At 35.3% G+C, this 16,168-nt stretch overlaps 1 pseudogene; it reads left to right on the top strand.

Annotated features, from left to right (window-relative positions):
- The first annotated feature begins 2,871 nt into the window (after window positions 1-2,871).
- Window positions 2,872-16,168, top strand: part of LOC111719067 — a 75,581-nt pseudogene continuing 62,284 nt past the window's right edge.

The following is a 16,168-nucleotide window of genomic DNA, read 5'->3' as shown; positions in this document are numbered from 1 at the left end:
TGAGTATTGTGGTAGAAAGAGTAAGTCTCATCTCCAATATTTACTGCCTGAATGCTCTTAGGCAAGTTATATACTTCCTGAGGTTTAATTAACTCTTCTATAAAACAAAGGAGCAACATTATATGAGTTCTGAGGTCCTTTCCAGATCTGTGATCTTCTGACACCTAGGCCTTCATAAAAGAGATTTAACCATTAGATAAGTCAAATTAAATGTTCTCTCTACTGGCCCATTCAACTCTATGATTCTTTTTTGTTATTTGATCATTTTTCAGTCATATTCAACTCTCTGTGACTCTATTAGGGATTTTCTTGGCAAAGACACTGGAGTGGTTTGCCATTTCCTTCTCCAGCTCATTTTAGAGATGAGGAAACAGAGATAAACAGGATTAAATAACTTGCCCAAAGTCACACAGCTCATAAGATTATGGGACCAGATTTGAACTCAGGAAGATGAATCTTCCTTACTGAAACAATTTCCTTGACTGAAACAATTGAATAATAACAACAAAAGGCCAATTTTGCACATCATATTTTCTTAGCTTTTAAACCATTTGTACCACATGATTTTAACAATCTACCTTTGTAAACAATAAAATTTAGACTTTGTTTTCTGACTTGAATCTTCCTTCCTAAAAATCATGTCTACCAAAAATCTGGTTTGATTCAAAAATCAATCCTCAAGAAAATTAAGAATGTATATTTCTTTTTTTCTTTAAATATTGTATTTTTCCCATTTATATATATATATAATATACAAATTATATATATATATATTTTTTTTTTTTGCTGAGGCAATTGAGGTTAAGTGATTTACCCAGGGTCACACAACTAGGAAGTGTTAAGTGTCTGTTTGAATTCAGGTCCTCCTGACTTCAGGGCTGGTGCTCTATCCACTGTGCCACCTAGCTGCCCCTCCCAGTAACATTTAAAATATTTTTTACATTTGTTTTTAAAAATTTGAGTTCCAAATTTTCTTTCTTATTACAACTTCGAGCCCCCATTAAAGAAGCACATGTGAAATTATACAAAACATTTCCATAAAAGTCATGTTGTGAAAGAAAACATAGATTTTCCCCCTAAAAAAATACCTCAACAAAAAAATATATAATATGTATATATATATGTGTGTGTGTGTGTGTGTGTGTGTGTATACATATATATAGAGAGAGAAAGAGAGAAAGAGAGAGAGAGACAGAAAGACAGAGACAGACAGACAGAGACAGACAGAAAGAGAAACAGAGACAGAGAAAGACAGAGACAAAGACAGACAGACGAGAGAGAGAGAGAGAGAGAGAGAGAGAGAGAGAGAGAGAGAGACAGAGAGAGAGAGAGGGAGAGAGAGAGAGAGAGAGAGAGAGAGAGAGAGAGAGAGAGAGAGAGAGAGAGAATACTTCAATTTGTATTTGGACACAATAAGTTCTTTCTTTGGATATAAATAGGATTTTTCATCATAAGTCCTTTAAGGTAGTTCTGGATCATTGTATTACTGAGAATAGCAATACACAGTGGATCATCTTAAAACATTGCTATTATTTTGTCCATACTACATTTCACTTTGCTTGAGTTCATGGAGGACTTTCCAAGTTTTTCTGAGAGCATCCTGCTCATCATTTTCCATAGAACAATAATATTCCATCATAATTACATATCACAATTTATTCAGCAATTTCCCAATTGATGGGCATCACCTCAGTTTCCAATTTTTTACCCTGAGAAGAGAGTTGCCATAAGCATTTTTGTACGTACAGGTCCTTTTCCTTTTTAAAAATTTCTTCTGGGATTCATGCATAGTAGTGGTATTTTTAGGATATTCATGACTTGATATCCCTTTGGACATAGTTCATATCTTTTGATCCTTTATCAATTGGGTCACGGCTCTTAATTTTTATAAATTTGACTCAGTTCCCTGTATGTTTGAGAAATGAGGCTTTATCAAAGAAAATTGCTTCAAAATTCTTTTTATAATTACTATTGCTAACTGTATTTCCCTCCATTTATTCTATTTTCTCTCTCTTTTCACCCTAGGACATATATTTCTATACAAAGTTTTACCAAAAAACCTACACGTATACAATTATGCACAGATAAACAATGATTGTTTTCTTAGTATTTGTCTACTTTAAGGAAGATTCTATCTACTATAGAATAATACTTGGGGTAGCTAGATGACACAGTGGATTCAGCATTGTCCCTGGAGTCAGGAGGACCTGAGTTCAAATGCAACCTCAGACACTTAACACTCCTAGTTGTGTGACCCTGGGCAAATCACTTAATACTAATTGCCTCAAAAAAAAAAAGAATAATATTCTGTTCCTGGCCTATTCTTCATAACCACTGTAGACCAGTGGTATTAAATGCAAAAGAAATGGGGGCCACAATAATTGTTTCCTTAGGGTTTATTTATTTTTAGGGTTAAATTTATGGCAATTCTTAAGCAAATAATGAGTGTTACCATTGAGTATTTTATGTGAAACATACTGTGGATATTTAAAACCCCAGAATATAACAAAGGGCTTTCCAACTAAAGGAAACTAGGCTTCTCCACGTGAAATGGACATTTTGATGTGCATAATTAATGGAAGCCAGGTGCTCTGGAGAACACATGAATCCAAAAATCTATTCCATTCAACAGTAAAAAGTTGTATGTGAATTATCTTTCATGCTTTGTTCATCTTGGCTATTTTGCAGGTGTTAGAAAGAATACAGACTGTCTCTGCAAGTTAAGAGAAAGAAGGATCACATTTTCCTCTGACACATAGTCTAAGGCCATTGCTGCATAAATATAGGGTTTGACTTCCAAGGAAAAAGCTCCAAGTGAAAAGGAAAATTATGATTCCCAAGTTTTTAACACTTTGGCTTCTTCTTTATTGATCTGGCTTTTCTGCAAGAAACCTGTCTTTGGAGTGCCTTCAAGACATTGATGAGTTTCTTTCTGATCTGAATTCAGTGGTTCCCAAGGCTTAAGAAATAAGAAGTAAGTAGGGTTTGACAAGGTTTTTGGGGGGAGGCAGGCTGCAGGGCAGTTGTTGGTGGGTAGGTTTGAAACTGAGTGGCCCAAGAACTGTGAAGTTGTTCATATTGGGAGATGTGGAAGAGTAGACTTGCAGTCAGGAGAGTTATTTATTATAGGATGCTGGATGAATCATTTAAGCTCTCAAACTCATTTTTCTCTTCTATAAAATGGAATGCCATTATAATAATTAGTATGTAAGATTTCTGTAAAACTAAAAGGAGATCGTGTATACAAAGCACTTTGCAAAAGTTAAAACACTAGAAAAATGTCATTATTATTACTATTATTTTAACATTCAAGAATTTCCAAAAGAAAAAAGACAGCCAAAAGAGAGGAAAACAAACCTACTTTCCCTACTTGCACTGGGATACTGTTCTCAGTTTCCTTATCTAAAAAAGAAGAGGGTTGCATTTATTCATTGATTCTATCTTATAAAATGCTCAATTCCAAGCCTATTGTTGATACTCACTGTAGGCTAAATATCATTGTATTTGACACTATAGGTATCAAATGCAAACAGAAATGGGAGCCACCAAACATGTTGAAAGATCTCTGCAGGCAGCATTTTAATTTTGAAAGCCATATAACATTATTTACATACTATTGTATTTTTATTTATCTTGTTAAATCTTTTCCAATTACATGGGTAAATGGGGGTTTTTGTTTCTGAAAGTGAGTCTAAATGATTGCAAACCTAACTGAAAGGAATTATCTTAGCACCAGCTTCTGTAATAGGATAAAAATGATTTCAAATCATATGTTTTATAAAGGCCTCATTTCCAAAATATATAGAGAATTGACTCTAATTTATAAGAAATCAAACCATTCTCCAATTGATAAATGGGCAAAGGATATAAACAGACTATTTTCAGATGATGAAATTGAAACTATTACCACTCATATGAAAGAGTGTTCCAAATCACTATTGATCAGAGAAATGCAAATTAAGACAACTCTGAGATACCACTACACACCTGTCAGATTGGCTAAGATGACAGGAAAAAATAATGATGAATGTTGGAGGGGATGCGGGGAAAACTGGGACATTGATGCATTGTTGGTGGAGTTGTGAACGAATCCAACCATTATGGAGAGCAATCTGGAATTATGCCCCAAAAAGTTATCAAACTGTGCATACCGTTTGATCCAGCAGTGTTACTTCTGGGCTTACACCCCAAGGAGATACTAAAGAAGGGAAAGAGACCTGTATGTGCCAAAATGTTTGTGACAGCCCTGTTTGTAGTGGCTAGAAGCTGGAAAATGAATGGATGCCCATCAATTGGAGAATGGTTGGGTAAATTGTGGTATATGTATGTTATGGAATATTATTGTTCTGTAAGAAACAATCAGCAGGATGAATACAGAGAGGCTTGGAGAGACTTACATGAACTGATGCTGAGTGAAATAAGCAGAATCAGGAGATCATTATATACTTCAGCAACGATACTATATGAGGATGTATTCTGATGGAAGTGGATTTCTTCAACAAAGAGAAGATCTAATCCAGTTCCAATTGATCAATGATGGACAGAAGCAGCTACACCCAGAGAAGGAACACTGAGTAATGAGTGTACACTGTTTGCATTTTTGTTTCTCTTTCCGGGTTACTTTTACCTTCTGAATCCAATTCTTCCTGTGCAACAAGAGAACTATTCGGTTCTGCACACATATATTGTATCTAGGATACACTGTGATATATTTAACATGTATAGAACTGCTTGCCATCTGGGGGAGAGGGTGGAGGGAGGGAAGGGAAAAATTGGAACAGAAATGAGTGCAAGGGATAATGTTGCAAAAAATTACCCAGGCATGGGTTCTGTCAATAAAAAGTTACAATAAAAAAAATAAAAAAAACATATGTTTGTTATTTCAAAAAATAATTCATTTTAACAAACATTTATGTTGACTCATTTGAAATGAATCCCAATACTGAGTAGTAAGAAATTACTGTTTAATTTTGGCTTCTTGATGTCTGGCCTAATCTTTAAAACTAATTCATTCTCTCATTTTTCAGACAATAAATCCTGCTTCCTAAATAGCCCATAAAAATGCTATAAAGTGCTGTTAATGAATTTGTCCAGTGACCAAAGGGGGTAGGGTGGTGGTAGTTGGAGAGGGAAAGTAATGAGTGTTGGCCAAGCTTCTGGGTAGAAGAGATGAATAAATTGGTAAGTGATATTTTTGCTTCACTGATTTCCTAAAATTATTCTTCATGATCACTCACAAACCCAACTAAACAGAAAGGACTTAATGCTTCTCCTAGGGGGTGGGGCAAAAAAATATGGAATTATAGAATTAATACTATATTATCTGGAAGGAACTTGCTGATTATCTAATTTATTCCTCTCACTTGACAGATGAAGAAACTAAGACCTAAAGGGGTGAGGCAGTTTGCCCAAGGCCATACCATATGTTTAATTTCTAAAGAGACAGTACAGAATGAACATTGATCTAAAAGATCTTATCTTGGGCCATATTGGATTGTGAGCACACTATTTCAGGAAGAATGTTTATAAGTTAGAGAATATAGAGAGAAAGACATCCAAAATGCCATGTGAGGAATTGAGGATGGTTAATTGCAAAAAAATTTGGAAGGAATGTATTAATTATTTTCAAATTTTCCAAGTGTGTTTAAGTACAAGAGAAATTCACCTCCTTATGTTCAGTTTTAGAGGGCAGGAGCTGGAACAATGAGTAAATGCTACAAAGAGGCAGATTTTGGCTCTATAAGGAAAAACTTCCTAACTATTGGTGCTTTCTAAAGATCAATTATACTGCCTTAACAATTCCTGGATTTTTCCTTATTTGTCTTTAGGAAAATTATTGGAGATGTTATAAAGGGAATTTTTGATCAGCTATAGGTTAGATGAGATGGTCTGTGAGGTCCCTTCCAATTGTAAAAGTATTTGATTCCATGAGACAGGACAACTTGGGTTCTAGTCCCAGCCCTACAACTAATTAGTTATATAACTTTAGTCAAGTCACCTTCTCTCTTTGTATCTTAGTTTCCTCATCTATAAAATAAGATAATTGGATTGATTGATTTTTGTCTTCCCATGGAATACATCTCCTCCATTCTGAGTCTACTGATCATCCTCACTTCCAGACCAGTAGTATCAGCCTCAGATAAAGATAGGGAACCACTAAACCCTGCCTAAGAATTCGTACAGGCATTATATTGACTTAAGAAACCAGATATAAACACTATGTTTTGTTAAATTTTTATTTATTTTATTAAATGTTTTCCAATTACATATTAAACTAGTTTTGATTGCACTTGTGAGTGTTCTCCACTAGTGTTGGACCTCTACTATAGACAATATGAATGATTATCCTAGTGCTTTATACATAGAATGGTCTTAATGAATATTTATTGAATTTGTGATGTTAGTGGAAACCTAGAGCTAAGACAGAGATGGAAGGTATTTGAGTGTGTGTGAGTGTGTGTAAAAAGTTCACTCTTTTCTAACATAGAATAATCGAATTGATTATTTCTGGTTTTTATTAAATAAGGGTATACTTTCTTTTAACTTATAATAACAATACAGGAAAATCCACTTGCACTGAGTGGCTTATTCATGACAGCAGGTAATTTGAAACAGTTGCCTTTTCTCCAGCTGTCTAACTGGGAGAAAATAACTCTTGTTATTTTTTAAAAATATAAAAAAATTCCAGTTAGCAAATTAATTATTTGTTGTTATTGTTATTATTTCTTCTGTTGACTGGGAATAATCTGGCAAACCGAAGGCCTAATCAGTAGGCTAGATCAGACCTATTTCAGGGCAGCATCTGCTGAAGGGATGATGAAGCAGAGCTTTGGTCTCTAGTTCCATTCCATTTCAGCTATCTATTTTACTGCTTCATTACATGAATATCATGTCAAGAAGCCTATATTATGTACAGGATTCTGAAAATTGACCATTAGTGAAGGATGGAGGTAGGGGGAAGAGAGAGTATGTTTTCTTTTGCAAGCTAAAAACAAAACTAAAGTTATTGGGTCTCAAAATGAATAGAATGAATCATCATGTCATTTGGGCTATAGGGGGAATGTGATTTAGGTTCCTGCATGTTTGAACTGATTTCTGTTCTCATATAGCAGCCAGTACTAGTTTAAGTAATATCTACTCTTGAACTTGGTGCTTCTTTTTTATAGCATAGTTTGGGATTCTGTCCCATCTTTTTTGCTGAGTTTTTCTAGTAATATAGCAATTCTTAGGGAGGAAAAAAAAGATGAATCTAATCAAGCAATGACTGCTCTTAGTAGTAATCAGTAAATAAGTAATCTAACAAATATTTATGGAGAAATCTCTGGACTTATGCTCAGAGAAATATGGTATAGTACAAACTCAGCTAGAAACCAGGGCCTCTAATCCAGGATTATGCAGACCACAGATTGATTTAGTTTTCAAATGTAATGTTTCCTGTTTTTTATTGTATATGTATTTATTTTGTTATATATTTCCTAATTAAATTTTAATCTAGTTTGGAGTACACTTTGGAGTGTTGCTGGTTCATAAGCAATATGTTTAATACCTCTGGTGTAAGGGATAAAGAGCTAGCAATGAAGCCAGGAAAATCTGGATTCAAAACCTGCCTATGGTGCATTCAGCCTGTGTGAATTGGGCCAAGTTCACAAATACTCAGTGCTCTAGACCAGGGCTTCTTAAACTTTTTCTACTCACAATGCTTTTATACCAGAGAAATTTTTATGCAATCCCAGGTATATAGGAATATAAAACAAATATACAAATAAAACATTTACTGATAATAAATCATAATTTTACCCATAGTTTAAAAAACTAGGCTGTAGACAACTTTCTTAATTTGAGAGGAGGGAGGGAGGAAAGAAAGGAGGAACAGAGGAACGAGAGAGAGAAAGAGAAAGAGAAGGAGGGAGAATGAGAGGAGGGAAGGGGAAGAGAGAGGGAGAGAGATAGAAACACAGACAGGCAGAGAGGGAGACAAAGTGAGACAGAGAACTAATTTCTATTGGTAGAGAGATATTGCTCACTTGGGAGTTCCATATATGTGAACAATCTATAGAATTCTTTTTCTATATAGGGACAAACATTTAAAGAAAGGTCACAGTCATCCTACTTGGATAGGTGTACAAAGCAAGATATTGAGCTGCTAAATGGATAAACTGATAAAAATCATCTCAAAACAAGAAGTGGGTGAAGGGTAACTGCAAGCACTGAGTGCATGTGCTTAATGGGTTCATTAATATTAACTTATTAATTAAGTTCTGGATATCTCCCTAAAGGAGGAGTTTTCTGCCATTTTTGAACGTGAGTTGTATGATGATAGAAGGAGGACATGTCAAGGAGGAACATGCAATGGGAGGACCAAGAAGTGCTTAATATATGAGTAGGTTAATAAGTAGATAATATAAATATATACACATACCCATACATTCCCATACATACATAATCACATATATACACATACATACATGCATGTATACACACATACACATATATGCAGAGGAAAATAAGTTTCAACAACTAGGGTAAAGCCAGATTGCAGAAAAATAAACAGAGAATTTGAGACCTGGTCCAATGAAAAAGGGAGATAGAAACAAGGTGGAGAAGAGATACCTGCTCAATAGTTTCTTAAGGTAATTCAGGTGTGAGGATAAGGTTCAATTTCTTCTTCTCTGCTGGTCCCCTTTCTGCTTTCAAATATACTTAGGCCCTCTGCATTTAAAAAAATAAATAAAACCCAACTGCTTTGGCATTCTGTTGGCTCCAAAAGTGACCCTTCTATTTAATTCACTTCCTGTAAATCTCTATTTTGATGCCTCCATTTCCTCACCACCCACTCCTTCCTCAATCCTTTACAATTTAGGCTCCATTTCCTTTTCACTCTGGGTAACCTTCCTTTGGGTCAATTTCATTACTTTTTAAACGTTCTTTTTATGCTTGGCATTTCTGTGATGTTTAATACTCATGATCACAACCATTTCTTTCTTGAGACTCCTCACTTCTGTTATACTGTGGCACTGGCTTGTCCTGGAAGTTCTTTCTGTTTTTTTAGTTTCTTTCTTCTTTGTTCTCTTTAATATATATATTTTTTTCTTTTTAACGTGAGCCTGTACTAGGACTAGTTTCTGGCTCCTTTTACAAATAAGTTTATATTCTAAATTAGTGTTGCTACTCATTCCACTTTTCTGTCTCTTTTCATTCCTCCCTTCCTCCCTCCTTTCCTTCCTTCCTTATTTCCTCCCTCCTTTCTTCCCTCTCTTTCCTCTTGTCTGTCTTTCTCCATTTCTATTTCTCTCTCTTTGTCTCTCTCTGCCGCCTCCTCCCCTCCAGCCTATTTCATGACTTTAAATATTAGCTCTACATTGATGACTCTCAAATCTAATTCACATCTTGTCCTGTCTTATAATGCATTTGTTAGATGGCTCACTTTCATCTCAAACTTGAGATATCCAGAACTTAATTCATCATCTTCCTCTTGCCCAATTAGCTTTCCATTCCCATATTATCCATCCACATTAATGGGATCATGTTAGCCCCACACAAAACCTCATATATGCATATGAGCAACATCTTTTAGGAAAGAAAAGGAATCTTTCTCCTTCCATTTCCAAATTACCAAGTCCTATTGATTGTTCCATCATAATATCTTTGTAGATACATAATGAAAAATGGTATCTATCTCCAGTTAGAAAACTGATGGATTTTTGAGTACAGATTGAAGCACATTTTTTCCTCCTTTTTCTTGTGTTTTTTTCAACACAACATGGTAGAAATGTTTTGCATGGTTTCATATGTATAATGGATATTGTATTTCTTGCCTTCTCAGTGGGTGGGGAAGGGTGAAGGAAGGGACAGAATTTTTCACTGAAAGTTAAAAAAAAAAACCTACAAAAACCTAAAACAAAAAGTAATCTTCTGGACCTTCATTATCTTTCTTAACCAAATATAGTACCTTGTCTGTCAACTCATATCTGCAGAATTTTCCTCCCCAAATAAAGGTACCAGGAGGAACTCAATAATAAAAAAATGGGACCTGCATAGTGGAGGGATACTCCAGGGTTAGAAGAACATGGGGAAGGATGCATGTTCCAATTTAGGAGGCTCCAGACACTGAGGGAGGGTGCAGTGCGAACCTACCCCTGAGGCTTGGTGTTGAAGTCTTAAAACTTAGAAGCACAGCCATGAATGGTGTGAGACTAAAACATTTTGGGATTTAGAGCTAAAAGGGACCTTAGATCATCCAAACCTCTGTCATAAAACTGTCACCCATTCAATCACACTGCTCTCATGCCCTTTGCCCCAAGAGGAATAGCAGATTTAGAGGGAAAGATATTTAGACTTTGTTGAATTTGAAAACATATCCATCAAACAATTGGAAATGAGCAGAGAACATGAAGGAAGTGTTAACGATTTGGTAATCATCAGCACTGAGGTGATGATGGAAATCTCTGGAAGAGTTAAGATCACCAAAGAAGGAAGTACATAGAAAGCAAGATGTCCTACTTAGGAAAGAGCCTTGGAGTTTATCCTTTCCCTGTAATTTTTAAGAAGAGAAGGAATATAAAACAGCCAAAGAAACAGAGAAGGTGGGGTAGAGTCCAGCTACAGTTTATTTAGGGGAAGTTGAAAGGCTGTCAGCTAGAAAAAACACTCTCCATAAGAAACCAAGCACCACAAATTGCACTGGTCTCTACCGAACTCAAAATTCCTATTTTTCCCCCTTCCACATTCAATTGCCTTACCTGAACTAAAAACCATTACCCTTCAGTACTTATTGGTTTTGTGACTTTTAGCTTCAGTTTCCTTATCTATAAAATAAGAGATTTGGACTAAAGAATTTTTTATTTCTGTTGGTCACTGAAGTTCTGTGATGGGGTAAAAAAGATCAACACACTAGAAGCTAGGGACCAGATCTGGCTCTGTGGCTGGCATTGTGGACACAACATTTAACTTTTAGGAGATTCATCTTTTTGATACAAAATTGATCAAGTATAGTGGAGCCATAGTCAGGTCTTCTACATTAAAAGACCTTAGAATATGATATTCCTGAGAACAATGGAGTTAAGACTGCAACTGAGTATAATCCTTCAGAGGAAAATGTAGTCATTCGATGAAACAGAGGATTTTCAAACATTTATGATGAAAAGACCAGAACTGAATAGAAAATCTGATTTTCAAATACAGGACTCTGGAGAGTAATAAGAGTAATATTAAATAAAGAGGTAATCAAGAAAGTGATGTCATAAGGGACTTAATAAAGCTTATCTGTTTACATTCCTATATAGGAGGATGATGCTTATAACTCATTAGAACATTCTCATTATTATGGAAGTTAGGAGCATATATATATATATATATATATATATATATATATATATAGACAGATGGCATGGGTATGAGTTGTATATGAAGGGATAATATCTATTAAAACAAGTTTCTCTAATGGAAGATTATTATTCTTTGGGAAATGATGAGCAGAAGACTCTCAGAAAAAAAAAAATAACCCTGAAAAGATCTAAAATTGAGAGTGTTGAATTAGATGATATCTTCCAGTTATAATATTCTATGATATTCTAATCCTTTTTAGGAAAAGGATTTTTTTTTTCTTTCCCAGATCTATAGGTTGGAAATAACTCTTAGATAATCTAATCTGATTTCTTCTTTTACAGTGGTTAAGGTCAGAGGTCAAGAGACTTCAAAAAGCCCATACAGGAAATAATCTAAAATGTCAACTTTAAACCAGTCTTCTGACTCAAGACTCATTAATTTTCCATTGTAATGTGCAAAATTTTTAAGCCCATTTTCCACAGCCTAATGTATGAGGCTTTCCATACCCTGACTCATACTGCCTATGCAAACTAACTAACCTCCCGCCCCCAACCAGCTTCTCTTTTGTTTTCTGTCTTTTCACTATCCTCTCAAAATCATATCACATTCATTCTTGACCTTAAGTTTTGCTGAAATACCCCATTTCTAGAGTTCCATTCTCTCAATCAAAACTCTGACACTGAAGGCTTAACTTATGTTTCACTTCCTCCATAATGCTTTACTCTGTTTCATCCAACTCATGTTGACTTCCTCTGTCTCTGAACTTTTATGGTAGCCACCATATCATTCATTTTGGGACTGCCTTTCATTGATATTTAACTATCTTCTCTGTGTTAGTCTTATCTAGACTCAGAGTACCCTGAAAAATGACAGGATTTAAAGGTCATTTAATCCAGCCCCTTTATTTTAATTTTTAAGTTATAATTTCTATTTCTAGTTATAATCTTTTTCCAAATTAAATTGTATTTTTTCAATTATGAAGCATTTTTTCTTCTTCCCACTATGAACCACTTTTTTCTTATGAATAATATTTTATTTTTTCTCCAATTACATGTAAAAACAATTTTTAACATTTGGTTTTAAAATTTTTTTGAGTTCCCAATTCTTTCCATCCTTTCTTCTCTCTCCTCCCCCCGCTTGAGATGTAAGCGATTTGATATAGGTTATACATGCTATTACCCACTTGAACAAAATAAAAACAAATTCATTGTAACAAGTATAATTAAGCAAAGCAAATTATATAATTGCCATGTCCCAAAATGTGCCTCATTCTGTATATTTAGTCTCTTCTCTTTATCACCTCTCTGTCAAGAGGGTATTCTTCAACATTTTTTTATCATCAGTGTTCTAGAATCACAGTTTATAACCTCACTGATCAATTTTTCCAAATCTTTCAAAATTCTTCATTTTTATATTTATGCTATAAATACAAACCATTCTCATTCTGCTCTCTTCACTTTACATTAGTTCATAGATCTCTTCCTAAGTTTCCCTGAAATGATCTCTTTTGTCATTTTTAAGTTCAATAGTATTCCTCTACATTATCATATCAAACTTTTTCAGCCATTCCTAAGTTAAAGAGTACTCCTTTAGTTTCCAATTCTTCGCTACTACAAAAAGAGGTACTATAAATATTTTTGTTCTATAGGACTATATCGTCTTTCTTTGATCTGGTCTAATAGTGGTATCTCTGGAGCTAAGGGTATGCAATATAGCAACTTTCCCACCCCTTCATCTTGAAGAGGCTGAGACCCAAGCAGGAAGTGTCTTGGTGAAGACCACATAGATAATAAATGACAAATGAGAAATGTGTTCTCCTTTCACTTCCTCCAAAGTGTCTTGCCCAGTACTATTCGCAACTGGTTCTCAGGAGAGTTTTTACTTTCCTCTGCTTCATCCTGTTCTCCTTCCTCCTCCCCTTTTCTTTCTAAGCACAACCAAATCTGGATTTGTTAGGGAGTCATTACCTAGCTTGTAAGTTATTCAGCTTCTATGTCTAGCTGGATTCCCTTCCTTCTGTCTAATTTCAGTCCATTGTCTAAAGTCCATATTTTAGAGATGAAACCAACAGCAAAAAAAGGAGGCAAGATACAATTCAATCTATGAAAAAGATTTCCAAGGGAAAAGTTGACATTGCTGTCTGTTAATTTGGTATGGCCTGTGAATGATTTAAATATCCCAATTGGGCCTTGGCAGAAAAAAGTTCCCCACTTCTGCCCTAAAAGAATCCCTCCTCTAAGAGCCTTCACCAGAACTTCCAGAGTATAGAGTGAAAGAGCAGATCCTAGGCTGGCTAATCAATCAATCAATTAACACTGATTAAGTATCTGCTATGAACCAGGTATTATACTAAGTGGTGGTTGATAATGGAGCAATTCATGACCATCATGCCTTCCTGCAAGAATAGGACTTGGTAAAGTCTAAAAGTGAAGGGAACAGGGAGGAGAGGAAGAAATCACTACAGAGATCTTGACCGTTATGGAGGCAGCTTTGCTTTCTTAAGATAATGCCCTTCTCCAAATAAGAAGTCTAGATAAAGAAGAGGAAACAATGAATTCTGAGTCCCTGACAACGAGATCCCACATGCAATGTGAAAGAAAAGAAGGAAACAAACATTGATTAAGCACTTGCAATGTTCCAGGCACATTGCTAAATAGTTTACAAATATTATCTCATTTGATCTTCACAACAATTCTGAAAGGTAAGTGCTGTAATTCTCCCCCTTTTGAAATTGAGGGAACTGAGGCAAACAGAGATTAAGTGACTTGCCCAAGAGGCAGAAGCTAGGTGGCACAGTGGACAAAGCACTCAGCCTGGCTTCAGGAATCTTTCTGAGATTGAATCTGGCCTCAGACATTTATTAGCTATGTGATCCTGGACAAGATACAACTCTGCTTCAGTTTTCTCATCTGTAAAATGAATTAGAGAAAGAAATGAGCCACATCAGTTATCTTGGTCAAGAAAATCCCATATGGGATCAAAAAGTCAGATTCAATTGAAAAACAAACAAAAATTAAAACAAGACTTTCTCAGAGTCACACACTAGGAAGTGTCTAAGACTGAATTTGAACTCACAACTTCCTGACTCCTGGCACTCTAGCCATTGTGCCACCAGGCTGCTTCTTATTTTTATTTTTTTCTCTTTTTAAATTTTTTCCCAGTTATAGGTAATAACATTTTTGTTAGACATGTACATTCATTTTTTTAAATATATTTTCAAATGTACCGTGTTGGGAGAGAAATATCAGATCAAAAGGAAAAATAACATGAGAAAAAAAAATCAAGAAAAAAGAAGTGACCATAGCACGTGTTGATTTACATTCAGTGTTCATAATTCTCTCTGGATGTGGATGGCTTTTTTCATCCAAAGTTTACTGGGATTGCCTTGGATCACTGAACCACTGAGAAGATCCAAGTAGTTGATCATCATACAATCTTATTGTTGCTGTGTATAATGTTTTCCTGCTTCTGCTGGTTTCCCTCAGCATCAGTTCATGTAAATCTTTTCAAGCCTTTCTAAAATCATCTTGTTCATAATTTTTAATAGAACAATAATAATTCCATCACTTTTATATGCCATAACTTATTCAGTCATTGATGGACATCTACTCAAGGCAAATTCTAATTTTGATGCATTTGCCAAAGCCATTGTCATCCTTTCCTAAAGTGCACTTCCTTCTCATCCTTGCTGTTCAGAATCCTTATCTTGCTTAAGACTTAGCTCAGCTGGCACCTTATACAAAATAGTTCTTCCCCATCGCCCATGACTAGTGCCTTCTTTCCCCCAAATGACAATGGGTAAGTCATTCTCAGTGCTCCAGGAATCTTTATTAAATGCTTGATATGTGTCAGGCATTATGCTAAGAACATTATAAATATTATCCTGTTTGATCCTCATAACAACCATGAGAGATGGTTGCTATTATGATTCCCATCTTACATTTGAAGAAATTGAGGCAGACAGAAATTAAGTGAATTACCCAGGATCATACAACCAGTAAATTTCGGAGACTGGTTTTGAACTAAATGGGTTTCTGATTCCAGACCCAGCTCTCTACCTTCTGTGCCATCAGCTGCCAATTTTACAAAACTGGGAAGTAGTATACAAACAGAAGGGACTTCTATGGACTCTAGTAATGAGTTTGATTTAGGTATCATAGCCTTCCCCTCTCACACACTTCCCAAGATTTTTATGATGGGACTCTAAATTGGGACAGGAAACATTTGGCTACTTCAGCTAACATGGTCATTGGCAATATAGTATGTATTAGGGTATTATATATGTTTGGGGATCTGAGGCTTTATGTACTCTCCAGTTAAGTCTCCCCTTTCATATTAATCTTATCACCATTTCAAAGCCTTCATTATTTCAGCTCTGTGTTTGGCTCTGTATGCGGGAAAGGGGTCTCCAGTTCTAAAGCAGAACTATAACCTATAAAGCAAAGTAAATGTGATGGAACCAAGGCAGGAAATCATTATAGTGGAAGGGAGTTCAGTTGTCAGCAATAAGTAAAAGGAATTGGTGATGAAATGAATTCAATAATTTCAATTAAAAACATATAATTTGTCTAGCTGTGTGACCCTGGGCAAGTCACTTAACCCCAATTGCCTCAGCAAAAAAGGTCAAAATAAAACAACAACAAAAAACCCATATCATTTGCAAGGTACTTTGCTAGACTTTGACAATATAAAAATGAAAAAACAACAGGGTCCCTGACCTCACAGTGTTTGTATAGTGACTCTCTTTGCCACTTTCTTTGTGGGATGGATGGAATTTGTTGGCAGTCTAGGATAATAAGAGCTTATCTTGATATAGAAATTTAAGGTTGATAAAATACTTTTT

The sequence above is a fragment of the Sarcophilus harrisii genome, chromosome 1 (assembly GCF_902635505.1).
Source record: "Sarcophilus harrisii chromosome 1, mSarHar1.11, whole genome shotgun sequence".
NCBI lineage: Eukaryota > Metazoa > Chordata > Mammalia > Dasyuromorphia > Dasyuridae > Sarcophilus > Sarcophilus harrisii.
The sequence above is the reverse complement of the archived record's forward strand: the minus strand, read 5'-3'. Positions and strand labels throughout refer to the sequence as shown.